This window comes from Ptychodera flava, chromosome 9, assembly GCF_041260155.1.
Source record: "Ptychodera flava strain L36383 chromosome 9, AS_Pfla_20210202, whole genome shotgun sequence".
Classification (NCBI taxonomy): Eukaryota; Metazoa; Hemichordata; class Enteropneusta; family Ptychoderidae; genus Ptychodera; species Ptychodera flava.
The window spans coordinates 22,119,803-22,135,215 of NC_091936.1; the positions used below are offsets into that span (position 1 = coordinate 22,119,803).

General features: G+C 39.7%; 1 protein-coding gene across 1 annotated transcript in view; it reads left to right on the top strand.

Annotated features, from left to right (window-relative positions):
* The first annotated feature begins 221 nt into the window (after positions 1 to 221).
* The window catches only part of LOC139140357 (carboxypeptidase N subunit 2-like), a 32,718-nt gene continuing 17,526 nt past the window's right edge, over positions 222 to 15,413 (top strand). Inside the window, exon 1 of the mRNA XM_070709559.1 lies at positions 222 to 420. The gene's annotated coding sequence lies outside the window, so the exon portion shown is untranslated. The remainder of the gene's footprint in view (positions 421 to 15,413) is intronic.

Consider the following 15,413-nt stretch of genomic DNA (forward strand, 5'->3'; position numbering starts at 1 on the left):
TTTATTAGCGCATATGCTCCGCTGAAACGCCCTCCAAGAGCAGACTTCACGAACATTTCTGCGCATGCACCATATTCGTTGCAGTTCACAATATCTATTCGCGCCTACGCGTTAGAGCTACCAGTGTTAAATCTCTCATGAAGTCTTCGGGTGGACGAGACACCAATATTCAGGCATCTACATCACAGTAGACAGAAAGAAGCTTGTCAGACACAGTTTGTGGGACTACCTACAGCGATAACTGAATCAGATTTGTTTCGATGCCTTGAAGTCGGACCAAACAGAAATTATTTGCATTGTCGTCAGCTTCGCTCAATCGTCTGCACAGAAACTTTGCCGCCAATACAGGGATATCGGCAACCGTGTATTGCGTCGCAGTAAACCAGTACCTCTTTCTTCCAAGTAAGGTAATCAGCTCAGGTAAGTGCGCCTATTAAAAAGCATAAAATCACAGCTCAAGAACAGCGTGGAACTGTATGACTTACTAGAGCTTCAGCCATTATCTTGTCCCGTACTTATAAAATATAGGACATTAAGAGAATTAGATGGATAAATATTACCGAGCGCGATGAAAGCTGATCATTAAGACTCATCACTTTTCAATATTATCACAAATAGCAGAGATAGGGTATTCAATCATTTTTTCCAAGTCTTTCAATACATCCCGAGATTGTCACTGATAGTGATCAGCAGATTTCAGGGAAAATCAGCGGATGTCGCTGTGTTAAAAACAGAATGTTCTCACGACGCGGGTCAATTGCAACTCCTGATCATAGAAGGTAAATTTGTATTTGCATTATATGAGATTGAACATATCGCCGCTGAAAACAGTAACGTATACCATGTATATTATATATTATACAGCATGCCCGAATACTTGTCATATATATATATATATATATATATATATATATATATATATATATATATATATATATACGTATGTACGTATGTATGTATGTATGTGTGTATATATATATATATATATATATATATATATATATATATATATATATATATATATATATATATATATATATATATATATATATATCAGTACTCTCTGTGCCCAAGTTCAGAGGTTGCCATAAAGCCATTATGGTGATAACCGGAGGGCACATTGTATACATTTTGTGTATATATATATATATATATATATATATATATATATATATATATATATATATATATATATATATATATATATATATATATATATTACCAGTTTCACTATATAATATGTATACGGACTTATTTACAAATGCGAAGCGAACGAACCGAAAATTAAGAGACGTAAAGTACGCGATCCACTTTAGGATAAATTCCCTCGTTTTTGTTTAACTGTCATCTGACGAACTAGTGTACTGTATTCGATGACGTCAATTGTAAGCCCCTCCACGGAAGCTTTCAAATTAAATTTGACAAGCGATTAGAGGGTACGACGTCTGATACCGGCCCAAGGGTGGCAAGTACCTCATAAAATGCGTTTTGAAAACCATTAAGTTAGGGTCCCCTAAATAAAAAGATTTGCGGGTGCGTACATTTGTTGAATGACTCACCTCTCGTTGTAGACGCGTGCTACTCGACAACGCTGCGCACTTCGATGCATTGCTTTTCTCTGCTAACAAGGCGTGAAACATTCACCGTGTAACCAGCTTTCGCGTAAATTGGCTCGATATCGGAGCGAAACTCCTCGTCGAATTGATGTCTTTCTTTCATAATGTTGACCGTCCGATGCAGGGGTGTAAATCAACGCGAGGTAACGTATTCAACAGTCTGAATACCGAGTGGCAATTAGCTTTCCCAATGGGCCTAATTGGCGAATCGAGCAGATAATATGCATTCATCTGTGAACGATTCCCTGTTTGAATTGTACCGTTTTACAGGCTAATATTCGCATCTACATCAGCCTTTTATGGTCTGGGAACCGGGAAAGCGTACGTGTTTCGTAAAATGTTGACACAGAGCAAATATATCTCCTTCTATCGTAGCGTTGACGAGATTGGACAACCTTTTCAAATGGGATTGAGTCTGCCAATTTTTCCCTTTCTAAATATCAGGCCAGAAGGAGTGCATTTATGGTAATTGCTCCGAAACCGATACCTGTAGTCCTCTGAAAGGAAAAATAAGGCTTGGGGATATGTTATCTGCCCTTACTCTACAGAAATGCCATCGATAGCAAAACTCTGCTCAGTGGGGTTGAAGGGTGTGCTAAATATTTGTGTAACTCAGATTCATATAGCACAAGGGACAGAGAACATTTCCAACTCAGAACAGGACGTGCAAAGTATGCGCTATTGGAAGATATAGAATATTAAAACATTTCTATCTTCGCTTGAAGGTTTGGGAGATCACTATGTTTACTGATGTTTAAATGTTTAAAAATTGATGTCACATGAGATCTAGTGCGTGCACTGAATAATAATATCCAGTTTAATCTGCTTCTCGGAAACTTGGAAATTTGATCGAATGCAGCCATGAACTGAAGGCGACAAGGTAGCGTCTTCGCTCGAGTTACAGCTGGGCTTTTCTGCTGGTTCTATTTGTCTGCTAGTTGACACGTAACCTCCGAGATACGTCCCAGCCTTTCGTTACGGAAGGAGATCTACAATCGCGACGTTGTCAGTGTCATCGATGTCTGAAACCGACGGGGCGTAAAAGAGTGGTTTCTTCTCAAGCAATCATACAAGCGTGCGTTAGAGATTTCCCTAGAGTAGTCACAAAGACTGAATACACGGTTCACAAACGGGAGTTTTGAGGGACTGGCGATTATTACCAGGACCCTGTCGGTCCAGGGGATTACACTATTAGGATCATCAGAGTGTATTTCGGGTCAGACTGCCCAAATTCAATATTGTCACTTTGACATCACTAAAGTTGGCTCTCTAGACAATTTTCACTCTTGCTGATGCACTCCAATTCCTCTCGTGTGTAACGCTGTTCCTAAAATAAGCAACACATACCGGTCACATCTAAGAGGTACGGGTCTTAACATTATATCGACGATTCGCCACTTTCACTGATATGCATGGCGTTGATCATGCGCAGTTCGTTGATTGCGCTCGCTCTTCTACATACGCTAAAAGGGGCTCAGTTTTCTACCAGTATTTGAATGTTGTTCACCTTTAATAGTGACTAGTTCGGTCTAAAACCTGAGGTGTTCGGCGAACTCAGCCGCAAAAGGGAGAAGATTCACGGCGACCACGGCAAATAAAAGATGGTTTATCATGAGCTAACACGGATGGAAAAAATCTCCATCGCGCATATCTGAGAGACAATCTGGACAGTACTTATTTATGATTGAGTATTGACTTCAAGTATGTATTTGTGATATTTGGGCGATTTATTGCTACATATATTGTCTAGAGAGGAGACTAAAATTCCGGCGAAAGAAATATAAGCAATCGCAAATTCCCCAAATGCTCTTTCGAAATATCACTGAGAGTGCGACGAGGAAAAGTGAGGGAGATGTCTTGATTCCGTATGTTTTTCCCCCTTGCGTACTTTTTATTCGAAATTCATAATGATAGCCTTTCCTGTTATCCTCTCAGGAAAACGTTTTTAACGCGGCGTGCATAAAACTAGTAAAACAAGACCAGCTCTCAATCTCTGAATTCTGACAAGCAGGCTAATTTATAGTTTAAGATATGCCTGAAAATCCGACTAAACGATAATGTGCACGAGGTAGAATCACTTATTCATCGAATAATAACCGTATTTTGATTTATGTGACGCCCTGTCTTGGCTGGGATTTTCGCAGCGCGAACTGACCCATGACGAGTCGGCAGATTTTTTCTCCCTGTACTGGTATAACGCACACTGAATGCAAATTGTGTCGTCGATAGAATTCGTTGCACGATCTCATCCCCCGCCATCGCTGCAATGAACAGCGATACAGAGCGATGAAGAGATTTCGTCTCGATCTACGGAAGTCGGCGATGATCAAACGAATCTTTGACTTGGTTGCGAGGCCGACAAGATACCTTTTTGAGATGTCGATAAATACGAGTTTTGTAAAAACAACATTTGAATTTCAAATGCCTGGGCAAAAAGTCATCAAATTTCAGCATTCGTCTTCACTGGATCTAAATATACAGTTTCACACCAGTAGTTGTTCTTGTTGTTAGTCTGTGTATAACAGAATTTTACGATTGTCATCATTATGGTTATGGTTAGATATTTAAATAACTCTTATAATATATTCTGTCTGACGACCTTAAGAATTGTTATAGGCGACACGTGTTGTTGCGAGATTTTAAACCTATTCGTAATTATATTGATGACACATTACGTGCAGTAGTTTTCGTTGTCGTTCTCATCATCATCATCATCATCATCATCATCATCATCATCATCATCATCATCATCATCATTGTCCGACTAATTACACTGCTACTGCCCGGTGACTTCATCGGACCCATGGTCGCAAAGCTAAAATGGGATAGACAACAGTCCCTCTGTAGGGACAGACTGAGTAATTTCGTTCGCTTAACTGAGCTCAGCGGGGAGCGAAACAGAGAAAAAATCAACTGTGCTCGGCTATTTACGAATTGATTGACTATGATAATTGTTTTGATGAGAATCGATTTTAGGTCATTGGCTTAACTAATGTGCCGGCCTGACGCAAAGTCATGTAGTTCCGACCTGCATGGTAAAATGGAGATAGAGAATCATATACGATGCTTCCGCGTCCCCGACTGTGTTGTTATTCTGGTGTACACATCAAGGCCCATCCATCATCAGTTTCTAGCGTTCGTCTGACAGCGAAATATTTCGAAGCACTATTAGTGTGAATAATATACATTGGACGTGCTGACGTATCTCAATAACACCATTTCTTGCAGAGATAAATTGAATTATACGCCATCTAGAGTCATCAGCGTTGACCAAATTTGATTACGGTGCCGTTACTGCGTTATCTGTAGGTAACGGCATGGACGTGTGCGATATGGATTGCTCTGTTTACACGAACTCGTGACACCGAGAACGCGGTATCATTTTCGTCTGCCGTTTAATAGTTTCCCGCCCAAACGAAACTCTACTTTTGTGGGTCTCATCACATTTTCACCGAGATTGCATTTCGTTCCTTTCGCCCGGGCACGTATATGTCGGAAAATTGGCTTCCTGGCGAGAAAGGCAATTTTTAGGCCTCTGAAATAAAACAGCGTAGCTTTCTGAAATGACCTCGAGAGTTTTAGGCGTATTCCGGCGTTATAATCAAAGCAAGGCGCGTGACTTGGGTTTTTAAAATGAATATCTATTGACTGTTGTGCCACTGTGTTCCGGGAGTCAGTAGACACCCTTATACGTCTGCAAGGGCCTTGTCTGACAAAAACTAATTGTCGTTTTTGCTCCAAAAAGTGGATTTCTATTACCACGCCGCTTTCAGTCCCTACTTTTTACATATACCTTAAATTTGCCTCCATAAGCAATTGTTCCCGTATTTTATTATCGCAATTGTTCCCGTATTTTATTATCACATGTGTCAACCCGCGTTCTAAATCATCTCCGTGAAAATCAAATTACAATCAGGAGATCATCAAGGCAGATTATGCGTGGGTGGCTATATTTATCAGTTAACGTTCGTTAATCTAATACTCAATCATTCATTTCTAGGCTTTGATTGCAAATTTGTCTTTCCACAATCTGTATTTGAAAAGTTAATACGCAATGTCTACACATTTGTAATATATGTAAAAAAACACACTATTGCGATTCTACCAACACGTTTTGGTGACGGCTATGGAATTAAAATTTCCCAGCCTTGCAAATCCCGCGAATTCCTGCAGGTTTGTATAATTGACTGTCGGAGGCACATGGCTGCAAATGGCATCGTAGTCGTATGAGAGAAGGAATCATATTCTGTCTCCATTTGAACCCGAGTGCCAAGTCACGGAAGTGCGCGGGAAATTCTCTTGCTCAGGCTGGATAAACATCACGCAAAGATATGTCACCAGCTCGTAAAAATAAAACACAGGACATCGTGTCTGTTTTTATGTATGATATTGGTAGGGGGATTTAGAGTGAAATCGTCAGCAATTTTTAAACTGTTGTGAACCGGGAATAAATTATGCGGTGGCTGACATAAAAAAACCACATAGTTACCTAGGGATTTCCCTCCACATTCTAGTCAAAATCACGTGACCAAAACATGTCGGACGAGAATGTTACGGGTCACTGAGGAAAACACCTTGTGAAGACTTAGCCAGTACAAACAGTTTAAATACACCACGATTTAAAAGGCTCTCGAGACAACTTTTGCTCAGCATTTTACCAAACAGTGACCGTGGAAAGGCCGCCCAACTATGTATTAACAACGTGCGGTCTCGCGAGATCTCTGCATATCGTGTGTCTCTCCTAAAACTCTTGAAACCGATTTTGACGGAAACTGTGGCTAGGCTGATATCGTTTATTCAAACTCATGAGTGATACTTATTTTGGAAAAAGCTATCGTTGTCTCAGGTCGCTATTACATTAACAAACCAGAGCATACATAACGCCATTAACTCCGTACAAGAAATACAATTTCGTTTGCATGCACACAAGTCAACAGCATATACAGAGTCGTATAATCTTTAGCCCTATAATATATACAAATGAATGTCCAGGTATATTTTAAAGATGTCTTTGTGCATTTCAATAAATCGAATCTATCATACCTTTCCAGCGAGTGAGTTTATTGACCCGAACATCATGGAAAGGGGAAAGGACCAGATATATTTGAAATCAATCATTTAATGTACAGTATAACAATAATTTTCCTCCTGATGAAGTATAAGCTGCATAACGGCCCGTTCTCTCCCAAGGCACTCAACAAACTGCAGTCCTCTGTGTCTACAGTATCATGACAAGTCGTTATATGTTATTAGGGCATCATACTGGGACGACATGCGCGCGTTAACAAGTACGTCTCCGTTGATGTCGTCAGCGTTATGCAGATGATGTCTACTTGGGGGCATAGGGGGTCCATGGGTCAGAGCAAGTTGACGAGGGCAAAGATAGAATGTGGACACGTGTCATTTTGATATTACGGTATCCTCAAGAGGGTAGTCAGCCAGGCGATGTCGAGATATGGTAAACACATGTATTTTTATACGCAAATATAACCATGCCTAGGGTATTTTGAATAACATTGAAATTGGAGGCAAAAGTGAAAGCTGCTTGCAAATGGTATCCCGCTACGATTAGGAGAAAAAAGTCCCTCCCAGCTACTGGATGTCTTTTCGCACCGCGAGGATATTCCCTCCCCTCCCGCTGCCCTCTCGTCTAATAGTGACTCCCTTAGCAAACAATCGACTTACATCCCCTACCCGCGCGCTGGACTTTCCTGAAGTTGCCGTCTGAGTTTAAAAATCGGCTGATGATAAAAGCTTGCTCTAGCGCTCACCCTGTCCAAGTCAATCGATATAAGAAAAATTGCTCGCTTTCCAAGAGAATGCTTGCACGTATCTTTTTTACTGAAGTAGCTTCAATGATGGAATTATTCACTGTGCAGGGCCCAATGATAGGACCAAACAGCGAAGCCAACACATAAAGCGCATGCGCACGTTTGCTGAAATAGGTAATGATGCAATTGATGATATTGTCCGGGACACAAAAGCGGACGGCAAAGCTTGCCAAATACTTGAAATATATAAAGTAATTTATATAAAGCGACATGGAAAGTAAATGCCTTTTTCGCGACATTTAACGCATCAAGTGCTCAATCATGCGGAAACAACGTATTTACCAATTTGGCCCTAATGGCGGCAAATATGTGCATATTGCGTCACAAGTCACACGAGAGGTCAGGGTTCAAGAAGCTAATGACATCAAATTGTCTGAGTTACAAATGAAACTCACTCACGCATGATGAAATCCGATATGTGGAGCGTGTATGAAATATTGGAGTGGGTGTTAAAGGTACATAGACTTCACGTTTCTAACTTAAAATATATTCTCATTATATTTTACTGTTTATTCATCATAATTTTGGATAAATATGGGAATGTAGTCGACATAGGAATTTGACAAACAAAACTACGCTCAATCAGTAATTTTAAAAGACGAAAAAAGATCAATTGATTTCTACTCGACGGGGTTACCGTTGCCAATCGATATCAAATAATTCTCATGAGTTCGCATATACAATAGTAAGGCTCCTTAGCGGCAATGACAAAGAGAAAATTGAAATCGATTCTGGCCAAATGCAAGTGCGCTGCATCGAACAAGGTATGGTTTCCCTTCACGTCTATACCCAGTCGACCAAAGTCGATACCGCAGAGTATTGATCATATTGAGTTTTTTTCAACCGGGGTCTCTCAGCACACCTTCCAGTGACGGACAGCATATGGTCACCTTCTCTTCAGCGACTGTTCGATCATTTGCCGCAGGCTAGTCCCTTAAAAGATTCAGTACGCATGTACGTCATAGTGTGGGCTGGGACCATGGTCAAAACAACAAATCGAATCGGATTATTTCATCTCAGTTTTCTAAAGATTAAACAGAAACGTAAAACCACTGGAAATATTGCCAAAGTCTAAAAACATCTGTTCTTTTAAACCCAGTGAGGAATAAATGTAATCTTTTATTTATCAGCTGAATAAATTAGTTCTATCACGGCAACTATTCTTGTCTTGAAAAGAATAAAGAACCTTGTTGATAACTTTTCCTCTTTTTATTTATTTATGTATTTAAACTTAAAGTGGCATCTAACAGACAAAGCCTGGCATTAAACTGGATATGCAAATACAAGGTACACGTCAGAAGGAGCGGCTACAAAACTAATCTACGAACAAGAGAACAAAACGTAACGCATGCAAAATAACAAACTCAGGCATACTAGCATCAAATACAATCCATAAGATTAGGCTTTTCATTTAACACCGAATATCTGAGAGTTTTGTGTAGTCGTAGATGTAAATCATGTTTTTTCTTTCATTTTTGTCTTTACGATCCATTTGAAAACACATGCTGAAAGTGATCAGTAGATTTTGTATGACCTGATAAAAAACAAATTGTAGTTTAAGGTTCAAGCTACAACTGTCAAGTTTATCGTTTCAAACGTAAAAAACAGGGCATATTCTCGAACTGTACAGTTCACGTCCGTTTAATGATGGTGTTTCGCCACTTTGTTGGAAACAGCTGACTGAATTCCTGAAAGAAAGTACACTTTCATTGCTAAAAATGATGATGGTCAAGTTAAAAATTCTCCTCTGTAGGTTGATTAACGCTCTCAAAGATGGAAATGCAGGCATATGACCCATTCTCATAACAATAACAAATCGATAGCATTTTGTCTGTCAGAGAGTTGCCTTTGTGAAATTAAATTATAATAGGAAAGAGAAAGCTCGATAAGCAGTGTGATGGAACATCTGCAGTATGTAACAGTTTCTTTCAATCTTCGACAAAAAGTAAAAATCGGCAATTAAATTTTAATGTTTTGTTCTCCGCGTAGTTTTTATCAAGAAATCTCCTACTATACAGTTTTATAACAAAGGTGTGATAACTTGAATGTTTATTAATTTAATCTAATACGAAATTGGACAGACAAGTCGTACAGACTAGAGGTCTGGTTTTTTTCGAAGCTCAAATGTTTGTGGTTTCTTGTCTCAGCTGGGCAGGACTGTTTCTCGTTACGGCGAAGAGTAAGACATTTCCGTATACAAGTAGAACACCTTGACCTGAGCATATGTCAATGTTTGAGTAAATTACAGTCATTACTACAGTCATAACCACAAATACACTGATAGGAACTACGTTGTATGCATTTACAAGGTCGTATAATTAGAGGTGGTTCATAAACACAACCACAAGACTGTCTATACAAAGAATTTATTTATAGAGACATACGCTGGGGGCTGGAGCTAACGAAGTGGATGCAAATCTCCTGCTGATTTTACTATCATTGTTACAGCTGTGTCGCTATTTATCTGATCTCATCATGCATGATATCTGGGGTAGTAATAGGGTTCTCCTTGGTCAATACCCCCGAGTTAGGTGGAAACACTGTACAAAAGTAACTCGGAATGATCACAGTTAAAGATGTCTAAAGATACTGTCGTCCCCAGCAAGATTCTTTCAAACTCAGCACTCTACCGCTTCCTAAAGCTGCCGACTGAAAGTCACTGTGGCAAGCCCTGCAAAGGTGGCAGCAATTTCCAATGGCGCTCTGCGGGTCCCATTTATAACGATACACTTTACGGACATCACATGTATTCAAGTTAATGACTACATGGAAATCCTTTTGGAGATTAACAGGCACTCTATACTTACTTCATGCAGTTAGTCTGGTTAATTCTGGTGTTCTTGTTCAATTGCATTGATTCATGTTTGTGAGTATGTTTTATGTGCATTCTACACTGTTAGATATTGACAATATCTAAATGTTAGATATATGTAATTTTATGTGTGGTCAATTAACTTAAATTTTCGTATAAAGCCGTACATACATACATACATACATACATACATACATACATACATACATACATACATACATACATACATACATACATACATACATACATACAGACAGACAGACAGACAGACAGACAGACAGACAGACAGACAGTAATACAGACAGACGGACAGACAAACAGTCAGACAGACAGACATACCTGCTGTCTGTCTGTCTGTCTGTCTGTCTGTCTGTCTGTCTGTATGCATGCATGCATGCATGCATGCATGCATGCATGCATGTATGTATATATGTATGTATGTATGTATGTATGTATGTATGTATGTATGTATGTATGTATGTATGTATGTATGTATGTATGTATGTATGTATGTATGTATGTATGTATGTATGTATGAACTGTTTTCCATGCAACTTCAAGAAGACGAGTGATACACGCTGTCAGATTTTGTTGACCAGTACCTGGAGATAAACTTTACAAGATATATGTATAAATGATACCACTAGAGCTGACTATGACTTTGAAATTGTTTGTAAATAACCTTGTATTTGTTTCTTGCTGACTCAAGCAGACAAATAACTACAAAATTAATACAAAGAGTTCAGAATTTCGCTCAAATGTTAGAGGGTGGCCAGGATAACGCTGGAAGCGAACTCACGCCTACATTACTCAGAAAATAATCTCTTTTATTTCGAACACATTCCCATTTATAACGGTTACACGTGAATTAGCAAAGACGTTCTTGCTTATAACTTGCCCGGAATGAGATGGAATAATGGCGTCCGTGCTTTGAATTTGGCGAATTTCAGGTTTTGTGTTTTCTTCCTATTTTCGAACTTAATTTTGTACGACAACTTTCGAATCATTATGCGCAGTTTTGGTCTATTGAATCACCGAGTCTTGGAATTTCCTTTTCAAAAATTCCCAGCACGTCCTCTCTGTGTGTTTATCGACCTATCTTAACGGCTGTCTTCGGCAAACAACTGGAGGAGTTTCGGCGAGGACGTTCACTAGTCGGGCAAATGTATAATCTGTGATATGACTGAAAGAATCATTAATTCTTTCAGAGGTTCGTCATTCGTAGGCAAGTTCATTCACCTGGAAACGTTCAATCCCACAAGACTGATTGAGAGGGATTGGGCTGAGCCGGAAAGCCAAGAACGAAATCGAGTTGAGTCTTCCTTTTTTTGCCAAAATTAGAAGTAAACCGTACGTACAGTTCGGCGGATGGCCTGTCATCAGAGACATGTGACAATGATGTAATTAACCAATCGGAAGCAATTGCACAGCGCAATTCGTCAGATTGTATCATTGCTCAGCCCGACTGACAGCTCAGAAAGCATGATTTCACAATCGCTTTACGTGTGTAAGCAAGTTACAGCCGTTTCTTATTCCAGAAAAACAAATTTGAGAGACTTATATATCAATAGACTATTTTGAAAGCTGATAATTTTCACTGTGTCCGTGCCCCTCCCTCTCTCTGTCTCTCTCTGTCTCTCTGTCTCTGTCTGTCTGTCTGTCTGTCTGTCTGTCTGTCTGTCTGTCTGTCTGTCTGTCTCTATCTCTCTCTGTCTGTCTCTTTTTCTGTCTGTCTGTCTGTCTGTCTGTCTGTCTGTCTGTCTGTCTGTCTGTCTGTCTGTCTGTCTGTCTCTCTGTCTCTCTCTCCTCTTCTCTCTCTCTCTCTCTCTCTCTCTCTCTCTCTCTCTCTCTCTCTCTCTCTCTCTCTCTCTCTCTCTCTCTCTCTCTCTCTCTCTCTCTCTCTCTCTCTCTCTCTCTCTCTCTCTCTCTCTCTCTCTCTCTCTCCGTTCTATGATGTTGTGCAAGCTGCGGTCATGTATTCAGGTTCAACCAAAGACATTATTTAAAATTAATCCATGCGTTAGCCACTTCTCCATGTAAAGAGGCAGACCAGTTTTTATGTTCACAGAGAATTCATGTAACCTCACCAAAAACTTATGAAAATTCTGTGTAATCTGCATATCCTATACAGATATAACTATAGGTATGATATATTTAGGTATGTATATGCCTCATTCTTTGCACGCTTCAATCAAGGGGTTTGTTTAGTAAGCGCTTGCATATTTCAACTGAACAATTTTACGTCAGTAGTGGACTGGTGCGACACAATACCTATAATTTATTTCGAGTCGCGTGCCGCGGGTTTGGATTAAGTCTTTTTAACAGTTTTAAGATTTTACCTGCGTTTTTTGTGTCAACAGAACCGAACAAATCGCTGCTCGTTAAAGCGATGTTTAACCCTGACTAGCCAAGCATCAAAGTAATTACGTTGATCTTGTGCGCAAACACGTAAGTATTTTGCATGTCTCAATGAGCTGTTTCGCGAGCAGCAATGTTTCAGCTGCAGATTGCAACAAAAAACATTGTGCCTTAAAAATCTCCTTATATTATTCCACAGTATACAATCATTACGACGGAGCGTTTATGGGTAATTTTTCACACATGACATAATAACTGCAGCGTACAAGACACAAATCACGTTCTTGTTTCAGACTCCCAGTTAAAAAGCAGCACGTGTTTAAGCTCAACAATGCCATAATCTTGTTGATTAAGTATGAACGTGGTTAGGGAAACGCTGCGTTGCAACAAGCTGATGTCGCTTCATTACCCGAGGAACTTAGCCTTTAAAGATCGCCTACACTGCAGAATCAAATTCTTAACAAGAAATCGAATTTGACTTGCTCTAGCCGGACAGGGGATCAGGTTGTGTTGAGATCGAAAGAGTTTACTGTTAATACCATTGCGTGTCAAACGTTGTATCTATGATAATCGCCAAAAAGCTGCCCAGTGACGACCGACAATTAATCACACCTCATCCGTAATTTCTGCCGCTGTCCGTTGTAAATCGCTGAGACAAAAGTGATCCATCCTAAATGAGGTTTTTTTCTTGTTGTTCATTTTGGTAAATTCGCCCTAATATCTCATGCGCTGTTCCGATTTTGAAACATCCGGAGGTCATTATTGTGGAGATGAGTGTGCAGTAACAAAGTCAAGCACATCCTCTATCAGCATTGCATTTCCTGGAGGCACTCCAATCGCCGTGATCGATGAACTTGAAATATCATTGGCTTTATCGGTTTGTTTTTTTTCCGCATGAACAACACACCGGCATCATTCGTGGCATTTGTAATCTCAGAGACATTCAATGATCATAGTCGGAAGACTTCAACCAAAAAGCCGCCACCCCGGTCCCTAAATCGATCAGACATTTTGAACTGTGTATTGTAATGAATTGTTGGCTTTGAATCATGCAACGAACATTTTTCTTTGGACTTGATTCGCAGCTACCGGAATTTGAATTTTGATTGCATGGAACTGGATGTTAAAAGCTCCTGTAGCGTTCATGTGTTGTACATCTGTTCATTTCACTGTACAGTTTCCTGTTCTATTCCCACAGTCATATTCAATTGCTTGTAAGATAGGATGCGCCCCGGGAAAATATGTTCGGAGTCAAATATATTCAGTGATTTTCTGGTCTACCGAATGAGGGGCTCATTTTGAAGTTCTTAGTGTCAGAAAGATTTTCAACGTCATCGTGGTTTTTCAAAATTGAAAATTTCATTTTTCCTCATAGAATTAACATATGGATAGCGGCCATTTTGAATTTCAAATATCGGCAAATCTTAGACAATTCGTTTCTTTTGTACCAAAATTTGCACGGTGACCCCTGATTTGTATACTCGATTCGGTAAGAGAACGGCTGAAAGTTTCATAGATGAAAGTTGGAGCAAAAGTATAAGTCTTTCACTTTCAAGGCGCATACTACATTAATGTCCAACTCAACACAGCCAATGTTTGTACTGTCCCATGTTACATTAGACAAGTGAAATTTAAGGGGTAGACCCACCTTCCTTGAGTGATTTTGGTCATTTTTTGTTTTATGGTAAATTTTGAATCTGTCTAATATGGCCTTTGAGTGGACGATAAGTTTGAAACCATAACATACTCGGAAATGAGTTAGATTTTAACAAAAATGAACATTGTAGGCCAGTTCGCGTGCCGTGTTTTTCTTGTGTCTTAACGGTTTCCAGATTAGTCAAGGCTATCTCAAGAGCGTAAGTAGATTACGCTAATTCCGTCCGGAGGAGTGCGCATGCGTCAGTCTTCTTCCCAGCTGCCGGCAGGAAGTATGTCGTGGCTACTGAACATGCTGAAGGTAGCCGTCGATTGCAAAAGCATGGTCCACAAAAGCGAAATATCAAGCATATGGCCGGGAATGAGAGAACAGTTAAAATTGTCAGAGTTACAGTCAGGCTTAACTTAAAACCCCAGTTTCCGATGCGTTGAAAAGGTGTAAACTGGAAATGGTCGCAAGCGAGGAATGTAACGCAGAACGCTTACTCATTCAACACTAAACTGAGCTTCGAACAAAAACTGGTGATACATCTTGCGCACAACAGAGAGGCTGCTCATTGTAATTTACGTAATTTTTACCTCGTTTTCCTAAGACACGTATTTAATAAAATTGTTCCCGTACAAAACAAATAACGGCCGAAAACCCAAATAGTAGGTCTTTGTCTTTACGTGTTTGCTAAATAAAGTCCAGCATTCAAAATTAATCGCCGCCGAAAACCAAAACGTACATTTGTGTCCGCTAACAAATGATGTGGACTCAATGAAAAGTATAGTCTGACATTCAAAAGTGACCCCGCCCCAATCAAACTAGGCTTCTCCGAAAATCCAAAAATTACCTCTTTTTCTGATAACAGTTTACATGTTTGTCTGCATCTTATGAAGGCCGACATTCAAAATCGATCCCGCTCCAAACTAATTGCGACTGATGAAATGTCAGATGATTTTTTAACGTCTGCAAATGCCCAGTGAAGTCCGGCAACCAAAATTGTTACCGCTACGTTACAGTTTACACGTAAAGCATGCAATAAAGATTACGTTCCTGTGTACGTCACCACAAGTTTTCTATCTTTTTTTGTGAAAATGGTTGCGACGTCTTTTTGTTTCGACAGTTGGGCGAGCAACATTCCTCTCAGTAGAAAT